Raw genomic sequence first — 14,886 nt, forward strand, 5'->3', positions numbered from 1 at the left:
AGCACCTCCACTGGAGAGTTACCCCTAGGAGAGAGCCTATGACCCACTCAGCTTTCTGGCTTCTAGGTGTTCCAGTGGGCAAATTCTTAGCAAGTTTAGCAGCACCTTCAAGTGTGGCTTTCTGGTAAGTTCTCCTGGACCTCATAGTGAGTGGTTTGAAACAGTTTCACAGGTGCCCCAGTGAGCAGGAATTCTTGCAAGTTCAGCAGCACCTTTGTGGTCGCTTCTCAGTGAGCTCCCTAGAGCCCCAGAGGGTAGCTTCCCAGTACGTTTCAGCAGCACCCCAGTATGTGGTTTCCTCTTTCCCAGTCTTGGTCTGGGGTATCACAGTGAACTTTTCTATCATTCAACCGCCACACTCTCCATCGTGCTCTGCATACCAGGTGGTGTGTGTGTGTGAGCGTGCACATGTGTGTATGTATGTGTGTGCATGTGTGTGTGCATGTGTGTATGTGTGCACATATGCATTTGTGTGTGTATGTGTGTGAGTGTATATATGTATATATGTGCCTTCCGATTTGTTGCTTGGAGTACTCTTCCTCAGCCCTAGAGGTAGGAATGGCTCCCTTCCTCCCTTCATCTGCTATACCTAAATATGGTGGATTTTTTTTTTTTTTTTTTTAGACCGAGTCTTGCTCTTGTCACCCAGGCTGGAGTGCAGTGGCGTGAATTTGGTTCACTGCAGCCACCTGCAGCCACCACCTTCTGGGTTCAAGCAATTCTCCTATTCAGCCTCTCAAGTAGCTGGGATTACAGGCACACACCACCATGCCTGGCTAATTTTTGTATTTTTAGTAGGGACGGGGTTTCAGCATGTTGGCCAGGCTGGCTTCTAATTCCTGACCTCAGGAGATCTGCCTGCCTTGGCCTCCCAAAGTGCTGGGATTACAGGTGTGGGCCACTATGTCTGGCCCACCTAAAATATTTAATGTACTCTTTGCATCTTAGAAATTAATTCCATGTCACTGGATAATAAATCTTCATATTAAACTTTCCTAAATTATTGTGTGGCTCTGTCTCTTGACCAAACCCTGCGTTATACACAGAAATCCAAGCAGAAGTGCAGATAAGCTCAGTGGAAGTGGGCATGGAGAGAAATAATTTGAGAGATGCTTAGGGAGAAAAACATCTAACTTGATGATTAGTTTCTGGTTTGTCCAACTGAGTAGATTTTGGTGCCATTCTTGAAATTGAAGAATATATAAATTTAGAGAGTAGAGGGAGAATATGCATATATTATTTGATGTATCCATGGACATGCTAGTGACTATTTTCAGTAGTGTAGGAATATGTTATAAATATAACTTATTTAAAAAATAACAAATATAATTCAACTTTGATTAAAATTAAGAACACCTCTGGATTACGATGCTGGTTGGTGGAGAGGGAGAGGCAACCGAAGAAAAATAAACTTTGACTCAAACACCTTACCAATTCAAAGTACTAGAGCAGCTACTTACATATTAACAAAATAGGAAAGTTTGCAGTAAAAGCTTTTATCCATTGTGCTTTTCTTATCACTAAATAGAAAGAACCCTATGTGTGTGGCCTGATGTGGCAGAATTCTTTTTAGGCTTTAATGCATATATACTCTTTCTCTTATAAATGCAATTACCATGCATGAAATAGCATGAAATATCTGTTTATCCTGGGGACAGTTGGTTAGCTTCTTGGGGATAGTTGTGAAGATAAAAACTATGTCCATGAAGGAGAGCTGACTGAGTAGAAAGTATTTTAGCTCGTTTTCATACAACTGTTGTTGATGATGATGATGATGCTTCATTATAAAATGAAGCATCTGGGGTGAGTGCCTAACTGGACAGGATGCCAGGATAACAGGAGTAAACAGGGACTATCCCAGCCAAACCAGGGGTATGGTTACCTTCTGTTTGGGGTCATAACATTTTTTCCTGAGGTTATTGTACCGAATGTATTAAATATAAAGTTTCCATCTTAAACTAATTCTGAAGTAGAAATGCTGTGATTTTATTTTAACTGTTGTATTATCTGGAAACTCATTCTATTGGGGTTCAAATTTACATATATTTAGAGCATGAGCATTGTGATGGTTAATACTGAGTGTTAACTGGGTTGGGTTGAAGGATGCAAGGTATTGATCCTGCGTGTGTCTGTGAGGGTGCTGCCAAAGGAGATTAATATTTGAGTCAGTGGGCTGGGGAAGACAGACCCACCCTTAATCTGGTGGACACAATCTAATCAGCTGCCAGCCAAAATAAAGCAGGCAGCAAAAATGTGAAGAGGCAACATTGGCCTAGACTTCCAGCCTACACCTTTCTCTCGTGCTGGATGCTTCCTGCCCTCAAACATTAGACTCCAGGTTCTTCAGTTTTGAGACTCGGACTGCCTCTCCTTGCACCTCAAGATTGCAGACAGCCTATTGTGGGACCTTGTGATCATATAAGTTAAAACTTAATAAACTCCCCTTTATATCTCTCTCTCTATCTATCTATCTATCTATCTATCTATCTATCTATCTATCTATCTATCCATCCATCCATCCATCCATCCATCCATCCATCCATCCATCCATTCATCCATCCTGTCCCTCTGTGGAAACCTGACTAATTCAGACTTGGAGCAATATTTTATGTTAAGTTGATGAAACTGAGACACAAAGATCAGAGAACTGAAAACAGTTTTCCTGAAGAAGGAACTACTAATAAGAAATCACTGCTTTGCTGCCTTTGAAATAATGTGCTTCTTCCTACCCTCTTTTTCTTTTTCTTTTTTAATTCTGAAAGGGGTAATTTCAGTTTTATACAAGAGGCTGAAAGTGGCTTCAGGCTTTTTCAATTAAAAGATTTAGTTTGCAACTTCTTTGTACTGGAAAAGACTAAATCTCTTGGAATCAGTTGACATGATGTTAAAATGGACTGTGCTATTTCTTTAAAAGCCATGTACAATAGCCAGTTCTCATCAAAAGGTGTTTTGGCTGCAGGCAAGCTTCTTAGTTCCATAACCTTATGGATGGTAAAGGACAGTTTCAAAAGGCATTTATACCTAGTTAACACTTTTTTTTTGACACACTATTAGATGTGACAATTTTCTTTTACATTAAATGGATAAAAGAAAAAAAGGAACAGCCAACTTTCCCTGCTGTTTCAATAGTTCCAATTAGTTTCTTTCCCCTTCAATTGCTCCATCAGATGGGCTAGATAAGATTTCACTATTTGGGGGGATCGTTTTAAGCTTCTTTTCCAGCAGTTTGTTATTTTTAAAGCTCCAATGATTCACTATAAAATGCATCTCCATCTGCAGGAAGCAATTCCTAAATTGCTTCACTCAACAAATCCAAAACTGCTAGGCTCACTATAGCACAGAAATAGAACTGGTTTGGAAAGGGATTACCTATTGGGTTCAGAAAAACCTCTTCTGAGACAGGTTATGCCATGGAGCAGATCTCTGAATGCCAGAGGGAACTTTTATTTTATTGTATTTAGTAAGAATCATTTAAAGTTTTGTTTCGTTGGTCTGAACTATTTCCTGGTGTGTATGTATATATACATACACACACACACACACACACACACACACACGTATATATATATATACTTAAGTAACTAATATATATAAATTATGAGTTATTGAAAACTCTCCAGTTCAGAATTACAATTTTTTAAGCAACTTAAAATTATGTCTGAATATACATACTTAAGTACCTTTTTTTCCAGAACTTATTAAATCTTAAGTTGAATTTATCTCTGCATTTATTTCACATAAGGTTAATTCTTTTCCCCACCTCCTTGGCACATATATGCAAAATATTAACCTTTAGCCTGAAAATGTTATTTCCATTACTTATAGAATTAGGGTCAAATATTTGGCATAGATTTTATATATATTAAAGTGTAACATGTGTTAGAAAATCTTAGTTTACATTAGTTGTTTTCAAGCTAATTAAAGTAAAACAGAAACAAGAAAACAATGCAGGCCAAGCGACAAGGAATTGTTTGCTAGTTTAATCACATATAGGAAGCTATTGTTATCCTTGAGACTTAGAGAAGGTTGACTATTCTATAGGGTTTTTAAAGACAGGACACGATTTATCTTAATATTGTGTCAGCATTTTCCTGAAACCGATTTAGCCTTTTGCATTAAAAAGAAGAGACACACTAGAACTTTTAATCAAAAAAACCTGCATTTACTAAAATCAAGTTATCTCTTTCTGAAAAGAACAAAAAGGAAGTATCTAATCTTGAAGTTGTTCAAGAGTCATTTATTACCAAAAGTATTTTTACTGACTGTCCCAATTCCTTCAGGAAACTTCAAGGTATGAAGATCATAATATATAAAACAGACTATTTAAGGGATACTTAGTCTTGTTACAAAGGTTATCACTCAAGTCTCGAATAAATAGCTTCATACAAATATTTTTTCAGGGATACACCATTTGCCACAGGCAAAACTGTCACATTGCATTTGGTTTTACACTGGAGTTCCTTGATGTTATTCCATAAGCCTCCATGAGGGGTGGAGGAGCAGGCCTTCCATCCACTCTGCCATGCCTCAACCAGAGTTAGTTTGCTTTGTTCATTCATTCATTCATTCACCCACTCAGAGTTTACTGAACTTTTTCCCTATGCCAGGCACTGCTAGGCACTGTGCCACTGTGTTGAATGGAATAGATATCATCCTGTATTGAATTGAATTTACAATCTAGATGGTGAGACAAGAATTAAGTAACTAAATCGAAAATGACAAATTATATTAAGTCCTAAACGAGAATATCACAAGGTGCTATGGGAGAGCACAGCAGGCGGCCTATTTTAGATAAATCGTTGGGGGAGAGTTTTCAGTGGAATTAATAATTAATCCGAAACATAAAAAATGCAAAATTGGGTTAGGTGAGGAATAGGAAATGTTTAAATAGTGAACAACACATATGAATGCTAAGATATGAGAGAAAGTCTGACATAGTTCAGAACTGGAAAGTAGCCAGTTTTGTCCAGAGTTCAGCAAAAAGGAGGAGATTTGAAAAACCATCCAGAAGCTAGATCACACAGGATGTCTTTGATAACAAAATGTACTCAACATTTAACTTAACCATAATTAGTGTGATTTTACTCCCCAGCAGCTGATGAAGGAATACTCTATGAAAAATTCCAAATATATATTATAACAGTATTCACCTTTGTTCAAAGAATTGATTCAGCCAGTAATCAGTCACAATGGCTCCTAGCATTTAAAGCAATGGTTTCCTTTACATTTGGAACCAAATTTTGGAAGCTGAAGTTGGAGCTTTCTGACTAAGACCTCCAGGGCTGGATATGATCTGGCCCTTATTTCGCCCTGTGACTGGCCTCTTTCCACTCTCTCACTGTGCTCTTGCTCCACATGCCCTTGGTGTGCCATGCCACATCACCATGACTCCAACTGACTTCTGATGTAACTATGCTGGACACTTCCCTGGGAACTCAGACTCACTGCACTCTGACAACTTCTCACCATAAACAGAGAGCAAACCATTTCTTCTACCTTTGTGAAAACACAGTCTGAAGGAGCAGAGTGAATGCCCCATGGGGGAACTTTCAATCAATGTGGCTGAAAGTCAGCAGATAATTGCTTCTGCCTTTAGGTGAACACTTCTTGCAGATACTCTGTAGGCTTCTCAGGATGTCCCAACACAACAGAATCCTCACAGCAGGGACTCTACAACTCTGCTTAACTTTTAGCTTTTTCCTCTGCCCTGTCTTCCTGTCCCAAGTCTTTCTCTTGCTCCTTGGGACTGCCTCCAATAAATTGCTTGTAACTAAGCCTGTGCTATAACCTCTGCTTTTGGGGAAATTCCAAGCTATGGTTCTGGTCTTTTTATTTTGCATACATTCTGTGTTTGCTCCCCATTTAGTTCCTTTGTGCTTGGCCTAGAACCTTCTTTCTCTTTTGTATGATATTCACATGGCTGAGGCCTTCTCTTCATTCAGTTTCATCCTAAATGTTTTCTCCTGAGAGGAACCTTTCCTCTAATCCAGTGTTGTCCTCAACTGCTTGTCACTACTTCATTACATAACTCTTTAGTATGTTTATTATAACTGATCAGTTTTGAGATGTGCCTATTTTCTTATTAATTTATTTTATTACACATTTACTTGTATTTCACCTAGAACCGTAATCTCCAGGAGAGCACAACCCTTACTATGCGGTGAAGGATTGTGCCTGCAAAGTCCGGAACAATGGCTGTCATATAATGGTCATGCAGTAAATATGTGTTGAAGGAATTAACAAATGAAATTCAATGTGTTTTCAAGGTGAGATAATAGAATATAGAATAATGCTTTTCTTTTAAGAGCCTGCATTTGGAACAGTCTCTTATGGTGTTTCCATTACTAAGAAGGTACATGTGAAGCTTCCATCAAGTAAAGAAAAAGAGTAAAAAAAAGGAAAATCAAATTTTTAGATGAGCTGTCCTTTACTGGTAACTTTTCACTTCTTTTTAGTTTCACTAAAATATCCTAACTGTATCATAATTACCCTTGTGAGAGAGGGTATGTACTGTCAGGGGACATAAGAGAGCCTCCTGGGGTGCTGAAAAATATTATCTATCTTGATTTGAGTTGTGGTTACATGGTTTTGTACATATGTAAGAATTCATTGAGATTTGTGTGCTTTACTAGATGTATGTTACCTTTCATTTAAAAAATTTTGACCAAGCTTGGTGTTAGGGGAGCAAAAATATTATCAATTTTGTAAGTTTTAAAAATATAAAGACCTCTCTAACATCAAATTTGTTTTTCAGATAGTTCATCAAATCCTGATTTTCGAAATCTTAGGCTGGTTGATAAGGAATATCTTGATCATATTTTTACATTGAAGTTATCAAATGCTTTATATTAACACAGAGAAAAATCAATCTATGCTATGTAAATTCTTGGAGAGGTGGAGTCTTTCTTCTTCGATACACTTTTTTTTTTTTGAAAATGTAACTTTTGTTAATGAAAGTTGTGTATTAATTAGAAATACTTTATCAGCTGTCATAGAACTAATATGCTATCTTAATCTTTCTTTGCATTGGTCTTGTGAAGAAATATTATATTGGCTAGGTGGAACATTTCCATTTTTATTAAATTTGTATTTGCCTGTTGTTTCCATTTGCATCTCATGCTAAATTACATGGCAAAATTAACACCAACTGAAGTGCAGTTTCTAAATGGAAATCTATTATATCCTCCAATATTTTAATCAGGACTTACCTGTTTTATAAATACCAATTAAGCTTTTTTGGGAGTGCGCCAGTAATGCTTATATGCCATGAAGCACCAAACATACTGGAGTAATCTCATAGCATTAGAGTAGATCCCAATTACTGGCCAAGTAAGCTACATCTTTTGTCATCTGGGTTGAGATGCTGGATGTTCTCCATTCTGAAAATATCTGCTCATTGTCCTATAGCTGCTCCATGAAAATCCGTTTTTGGTGTTTGCTTCTTTTTAGGAAGAGAACTAAACATTCTTCTCATGATTTAAGGACTCTTTCAGTGCCAACATGTCAATGATACTCATGGCCAATGAGTATCTCAATGATACTCTTTTTTTCTTTGACACAGTGATGCCATTCACTTATTGATTCAGGCATTCAATAAATATTTATGAAGTTCTGACATGTGTTAGGCACAGGTTTGTTAAGCTAGAAAGACACATAGGGTATGACCATATCAATATTTTAGTCTAAATTAGTAGTTCTTAAAGTTAGTTTTGCATCTGAATTACTATGGGAGCTTGTCAGAAATACAGATCCATAGTTCTCACCAAGGAGCTACTTACTAGAAGCAGAATTTGGGGGCATGGGAACTGAGTGAGTTCCTAGATGAGAGATACACAGCTTTGATGGCCAGATTTTTAGCCCTCCATAATATTCCCTTTGCAAGAACTTGACCCAATTCAGGACTAAAAAGAAAATCTTTATATTGATCTGAGTCTCCCAACTGTTGTAGATGTAATCATTGGCTATAGTTGTACTCTTTTGATCTATATTCTTCTTCCAATGTGAAAGGCATATAGTTAATATCAAATAAGTATTTGTTGAACAATAAATGACTGTCTTTTAACCATTCAAACTCAGCTGTCTTCAGGCAAAACATTTCTTATGGTATGGCTTCATGACCTATACAGAAACTTAAATGTTGGCATCTGAGATTTCCTGGTAGTTAGGGTAAGAATGGCAACTTGATGCTCAATGCTTTTAGTCATGCTTTGATTTTACAATGTCTAAATAATTCGTAATTTTTATGCTGAAAAAAAGGAAACAACCCTTTATCTACTGGCTTGGGCCATACAAAGATAATCTTAAATCTATTTTATTTCAAGGAACATTGAATATTCTTTTGAGTACATTTTACAGGGTTAAAAATTGATATATTTTAAGTTTGTATTTTAAGATATATTGTCTATAGAACAAGGCCTATGGTCAGTTTTCTAGGTTAGATAATATAAAAATCAAGTTATAATTGGAAGTCCCATAATTTGTACAGACTAAACAAAAAGAAAAAGTTGTATATGTGTGGTTGCATTCAAAAAAAAAAAAAAAAGTGATGTTATTACTTTAGATCATTTTGTTAAATGTTTGAAACATTTCAAGAAGAAGTAATGTTATGCAGGTTTCAACATAGCACATTCTCAAAATGAAAAACACTTCAGGGAATTTGGTAATAAGATGATAACAAGATGATGAGGTGCTAAAGAAGTTAGTTTCTGCTTTGAATTTTTTTAAGTCCATTATCCTTACTGATGTCTTATAACACTTCAATCTATATACTGACCTTTTATTCTGACTGCTACCTTAACTGTGCCTATCACACATTTTTGGGAGGTTGCTATAAATTATGAAAGGTTGAAAGTGCCCCCAAAAGCATTAAATCAAATGCTATAAAATTGAGTGCTGACATTTTTCAAAAGTGCAAAAAGTACAATACTGAGGGTTTCAGAGTGCCGAATATTACCATGGAAGGAAACTGGTCCTGGGAGAATTAAATCTGAGTATAGAAAATGAGGCAACTTTTATATTTGACACAAAAGGTTGTTTTCTTACTTTCTGCTAATGGAATGTAATTAAGCACTTAATTGCTCTTATTCTCCTTCGAATCAGACATTCAAAGGGCAGGTAGGTCAGGACACTGTCTGGCTCATTTATTAGAAAAGCATGCAAACAGTTGACCTAGAAACAACTTGACAGAACAAGGGCCCACCAGTGGGACAGCATCTGCAGGCATAAGCACCAATTAGATATTAATATAAGCCCCAAATATGTAAGTACACTACCTTTTTCCAAGGACATGCTACAGTTTCACTTCTTTATGTTGAGAATGGAATGTAATGAGAATATATCCAGACCACTAAGTGACTAAAACTGAGAAGGCCTTAACTAAAAGGGGAAAGAGGACTAAAAGGTATTTTTTTGGTGGTTTTTTTTTTTGTCTTTGAAAATAGAATGGAGGGACTTCTGGGCAAGATAGCCAAACAGGAAAAGCTCCAGTCTGCAGCTCCCAGTGAGATCAAAGCAGAAGGCTGGTGATTTCTGCATTTCCAACTGAGGTGCCCAGTTCATCTCATTGGAACCAGTTAGACATTGGATACAGCCCACAGAGGGTGAGCAGAAGCGGGGTGGGGTGTCCCCTCATCCAGGAAGCATAAGGGGTTGGGGAACTCCATCCCCTAGCCAAGGGAAGCCCTGAGGGACTGTGCCATAAGGGACGGTGCACACTGGCCCAAATACTACACTTTGCCCATGGTCTTTGCAACCTGCAGACTGGGAGATTCCCTCGGGTGCCTACATCACCAGGGCCCTAGGTTTCAAGCACAAAACTGGGCGGCCATTTGGGTAACCACTGAGCTAGCTGCAGGAGTTTTATTTTTTTCATGCCCCAGTGGTACCTGGAACCCCAGTGAGACAGAACCGTTCACTCCCCTGGAAAGGAGGCTGAAGCCAGGAAGCCAAGTGGCCTTGTTCAGCAGATCTCACTCCCATGGAGCCCAGCACTGGCTTGAAATTCTTGCTGCCATCACAGCAGTCTGAAGTTGACTTCAGGATGTTAGAGCTTGGTGGTGGGGAGAGGCATTTGCCATTACTGAGGCTTGAGTAGGCGGTTTTCCCCTCACAGTGTAAACAAAGCCGCCTGGAAGTTCAAACTGGGTGGAGCCCACCGCAGCGCCTCAAAGAAACTGTAGTCAGACTGCCTGTCTAGATACCTCGTCTCTGGGCAGTGCATCTCTGAAAGGCAGCAGCCCCAGTCAGGGGCTTATAGATAAAACTCCAATCTCCCTGGGACAGAGCACTGGGGGAAGCGGCAGCTGTGGGCACAGCTTCAGCAGACTTAAACTTTCCTGCCTGCCAGCTCTGAAGAGAGCAGTGGATCTCCCAGCACAGTGCTCAAGCTCTGCTAAGGGAAAGACTGCCTCCTCAAATGGGTCATTGACTCCTGTGCTTCCTGAAGAGGAGACACCTCCCAGCAGGGGTTGACACACACCTCATACAGGAGAGCTTTGGCTGGCATCTGGCAGGTGCCCCTCTGGGGCAAAGCTTCCACAGGAAGGAACAGGCAGCAATCTTTGCTGTTCTGCAGCCTCCACTGATGATACCCAGGCAAACAAGGTCTGGAGTGGACCGCCAGCAAACTCCAGCAGACCTGCTGAAGAGAGGCCAGACTGGTAGAAGGAAAACTAACAAACAGAAAGCAATAGCATCAGCATCAACAAAAAGGATGACCATGCAAAAACTCCATCCAAAGATTACCAACAGCAAAGACCAAAAGTAGATAAATCCACAAAGATGTGGAAAACCAGTGTAAAAAGGCTAAAAATTCCAAAAACCAGAATGCCCCTTTTCCTCCAAAGGATCAGAACTTCGTGTAAGCAAGGGAACAAAACTGGATGGAGAATGAGTTTGACGAATTGACAGAAGGAGGCTTCAGAAGACGGGTAATAAACTCCTCTGAGCTAAAGAAGCATGTTCTAATCCAATGCAAAAAAGCTAAGAACCTTGATAAAAGGTTAGAGAAGTTTCAAACTAGAGTAACCAGTTTAGAGAAGAACATAAGTGATCTGATGGAGCTGAAAAACATAGTATGCAAACTTCATGAAGCATACACAAGTACGAATAGTTGAATTGATCAAGTAGAAGAAGGATATCAGAGATTGAAGATCAACTTAATGAAATAAAGTATAAAGAAAAGATTAGAGAAAAAAGAATAGAAAGGAATAAACAAGGCCTCCAAGAAATATGGGACTATGTGAAAAGATCAAACCTACATTTGATTGGTATACCTGAAAGTGATGGGGAGAAGGGAGTCAAGTTGGAAAACACACTTCAGAATATTATCCAGGAGAACTTCCCCAACCTAGCAAGACAGGCCAACATTCAAATTCAGGAAATACAGAGAATACCACAAAGATACTCCTCTAGAAAAGCAACCCCAAGACACATAATCATCAGATTTACCAAAGTAGAAATAAAGGAAGATATGTTAAGGGCAGCTAGAGAGAAAGGTTGGGGAAGCCACAAAGGAGAGCCTGTTAGATTAACAGCTGATCTCGGCAGAAACCCTAGAAACCAGAAGAGAGTGGGGACTGATATTCAACATTCTTAAAGGAAAGAATTTTCAACCCAGAATTTCATATCCGGCCAAACTACACTTCAGAAGTGAAGGAGAAATAGAATCCTTTACAGAGAAGCAAATGCTGAAGGATTTTGTCACCACCAGGCCTGCCTTACAAGGACTCCTGAAGGAAGCATTAAATATAGAAAGGAAAAACTGGTACCAGCCAAAGCGAAAACAAACCAAAATGTAAAGACCATTAACACTATGAAGAAACTGCATCAACTAATGGGCAAAATAACTAACTGACATCATAATGACAGGATCAAATTAATACATAACAATATTAACCTTAAATGTAAATGGGCTAAATGCCCCCAATAAAAGGCGCAGACTTGCAAATTGGATAAAGAATCAAGACCTCTTGGTCTGCTGTATTCAGGAGATGCATCTCATGTACAATTCACACATAGACTCAAAATAAAAGGATGGAGGAAGATTTACCAAGAAGATGGAAAGCAAAAAAAAAAAAAAGCAGGGGTTGCAATCCTAGTCTCTGATAAAACAGACTTTAAGCCAACAAAGATCAAAAAAGACAAAGAGCATTACATAATGGTAAAGGAAACAATGAAACAAGAAGAGCTAACTATCCTAAATATATATGCATCCAATACAGGAGCATCCAGATTCATAAAGCAATTTCCTAGAGATCTACAAAGGGACTTAGTTTCCCACACAATAATAGTCCTTTGTCAATATTAGACAGATCAATGAGACAGAAAATTAACAAGGATATTCAGGACTTGAACTCAGCTCTGGAACAAGCGGACCTAATAGACATCTACAGAACTCTCCACCCCAAATCAACACAATATACCTTCTTCTCAGCACCACGTAGCACTTATTCTAAAATTGACCACATAATTGGAAGTAAAATACTCCTCAGTAAATGCAAAAGAACGGAAATCATAACAGTCTCTCAGACCACAGTGCAATTGAACTAGAACTCAGGATTAAGAAACTCGCTCAAAATCACACAACCACATGGAAACTGGACAACCTGCTCCTGAATGACTACTGGGTAAATAACAAAATTAAGGCAGAAATAAATAAGTTATTTGAAACCAATGAGAACAAAGACACACTGTACCAGAATCTTTGGGACACAGTTAAATAAGTGTTTAGAGGGAAATTTATAGCACTAAATGCCCACAGGAGAAAGCAGGAAAGATCTAAAATCAACACCCTAACATCACAATTAAAAGAACTAGAGAAGCAAGAGCAAACAAATTCAAAAGCTAGCAGAAGACAAGAAATAACTAAAATCAGAGCAGAACTTGAAGGAGATAGAGATACAAAAAACCCTTCATATCTTTGAAAAACTGATTTAAAAAAAATCAATGAATCCAGGAGCTGATTTTTTGAAAACATTAACAAAATAGACCACAAGCTATACTAATAAGAAGAGAGAGAAGAATCAAATAGACACAATAAAAAATGATAGAGGGGAAATCACCACTGATCACACAGAAATTCAAGCTATCATCAGAGAATACTATGAACACCTCTACACAAATAAACTAGAAAACTTAGAAGAAGTGGATAAATTCCTGGACACATGCAACCTCCCAAGACCAAACCAGGAAGAAGTCAAATCCCTGAATAGACCAATAACAAGTTCTGAAACGAGACAGTAAATAATAGCCTACTGACAAAATAGTACCCAGGACCAGACAAATTCACAGCCAAATTCTACCAGAGGTACAAAGAGAATCTGGTACCATTCCTTCTGAACCTATTCTAAACAACAGAAGAAGAGGATCTACACCCTAACTCATTTTATGAGGACAGCATCATCCTGATACCAAAGCCTGGCAGAGAAACAGCAGAAAAAGAATATTTCAGGCCAATATCCCTGATGAACCTCAATGAAAAAAATCCTCAATAAAATACTAGCAAACTAAATCTAGCAGCACGTTAAAAAGCTTATCCTGGAACAGCTCCAGCGTCAGCTCCCAGCTTGAGCAACACAGAAGATGGGTGATTTCTGCATTTTCAACTGAGGTACTGGATTCATCTCACTGGGGCATGTCGGACAGTTGGTGCTGGTCCAACGGTACAGCCTGACCAGAGAGAGCTGAAGCAGGGTGAGGCATCACCTCACCTGGGAAGCACAAGGGGGAAGAGAATTCCTTTTCCTAGCCAAAGGAAATTGAGACACACAACACCTGGAAAATTGGGTAACTCCCACCCTAATACTGTGCTTTACTAAGGTTCTTAGCAAACAGCACACCAGGAGATTATATCCCATACCTGGCCCAGAGGGTCCCACACCCATGGAGCCTCCCTCGTTGCTAGCACAGCAGTCTGAGATCTAACTGCAAGGCAGCAGCGAGGCTGGGGGAGGGACACCCACCATTGCTGAGGCTTAAGTGTGTAAACAAAGCCTCCGGGAAGCTTGAATTAGGTGGAGCGCACCACAGCTCAAGGAGGCCGGCCTGCCTCTGTAGACTCCTCCTCTGGGGACAGGGCATAGCTAAACAAAAAGCAGCAGAAACCTCGGCAGAGGTAAATGCCCCTGTCTGACAGCTTTGAAGAGAGCAGTGGATCTCCCAGCATGGAGGGTGAGATCTGAGAATGGACAGACTGCCTGCTCAAGTGGGTCCCTGACCCCTGAGTAGCCTAACTGGGAGACATCCCCCACCAGGTGCAGACCGACACCTCACATGGCGGGGTACACCCCTGAAACAAAGCTTTCAGAGCAAGAATCACATAGCAACACCCGCTGTTCAGCAATATTCTATCTTCTGCAGCCTCCGCTGCTGATACCCAGGCAAACAGGGTCTGGAGTGGACCTCAAGCAAACTCCAACAGACCTACAGCTGAGGGTCCTGACTTTCAGAAGGAAAACTAACAAACAGAAAGGACACCCACACCAAAACCCCATCAGTACATCACCATCATCAAAGACGAAAGGCAGATAAAACCACAAAGATGGGGAAAAAGTGCAGAAAAGCTGGAAATTCAAAAAATTACAGTGTATCTCCCACTCCGAAGGAATGCAGCTCATCACCAGCAATGGAACAAAGCTGGATAGAGAATGACTTTGACGAGTGGAGAGAAGAAGGCTTCAGTCAATCAAACTTCTTAGAGCTAAAGGAGAAACTACGTAACCAGCGCAAAGAAACTAAAAACCTTGTAAAAAGAATGAATGGATAACTGGAATAATCAATGCAGAGAAGACCTTAAAAGAACTGATAGAGATGAAAACCATAACACAAGAAATACGTGACAAATGCACGAGCTTCAGTAACTGACTTGATCAACTGGAAGAAAGAGTA

General features: G+C 39.3%; 1 protein-coding gene across 2 annotated transcripts in view; it reads right to left on the bottom strand.

The window, feature by feature from the left end:
• EYS (eyes shut homolog (Drosophila)) overlaps positions 1-14,886 on the bottom strand; it is a 2,062,375-nt gene that overhangs the window by 162,887 nt on the left and 1,884,602 nt on the right. The gene's annotated exons all lie outside the window — the stretch shown is intronic.

This window comes from Colobus angolensis, unplaced genomic scaffold (genome assembly GCF_000951035.1).
Source record: "Colobus angolensis palliatus isolate OR3802 unplaced genomic scaffold, Cang.pa_1.0 Scaffold241, whole genome shotgun sequence".
Taxonomy (NCBI): domain Eukaryota; kingdom Metazoa; phylum Chordata; class Mammalia; order Primates; family Cercopithecidae; genus Colobus; species Colobus angolensis.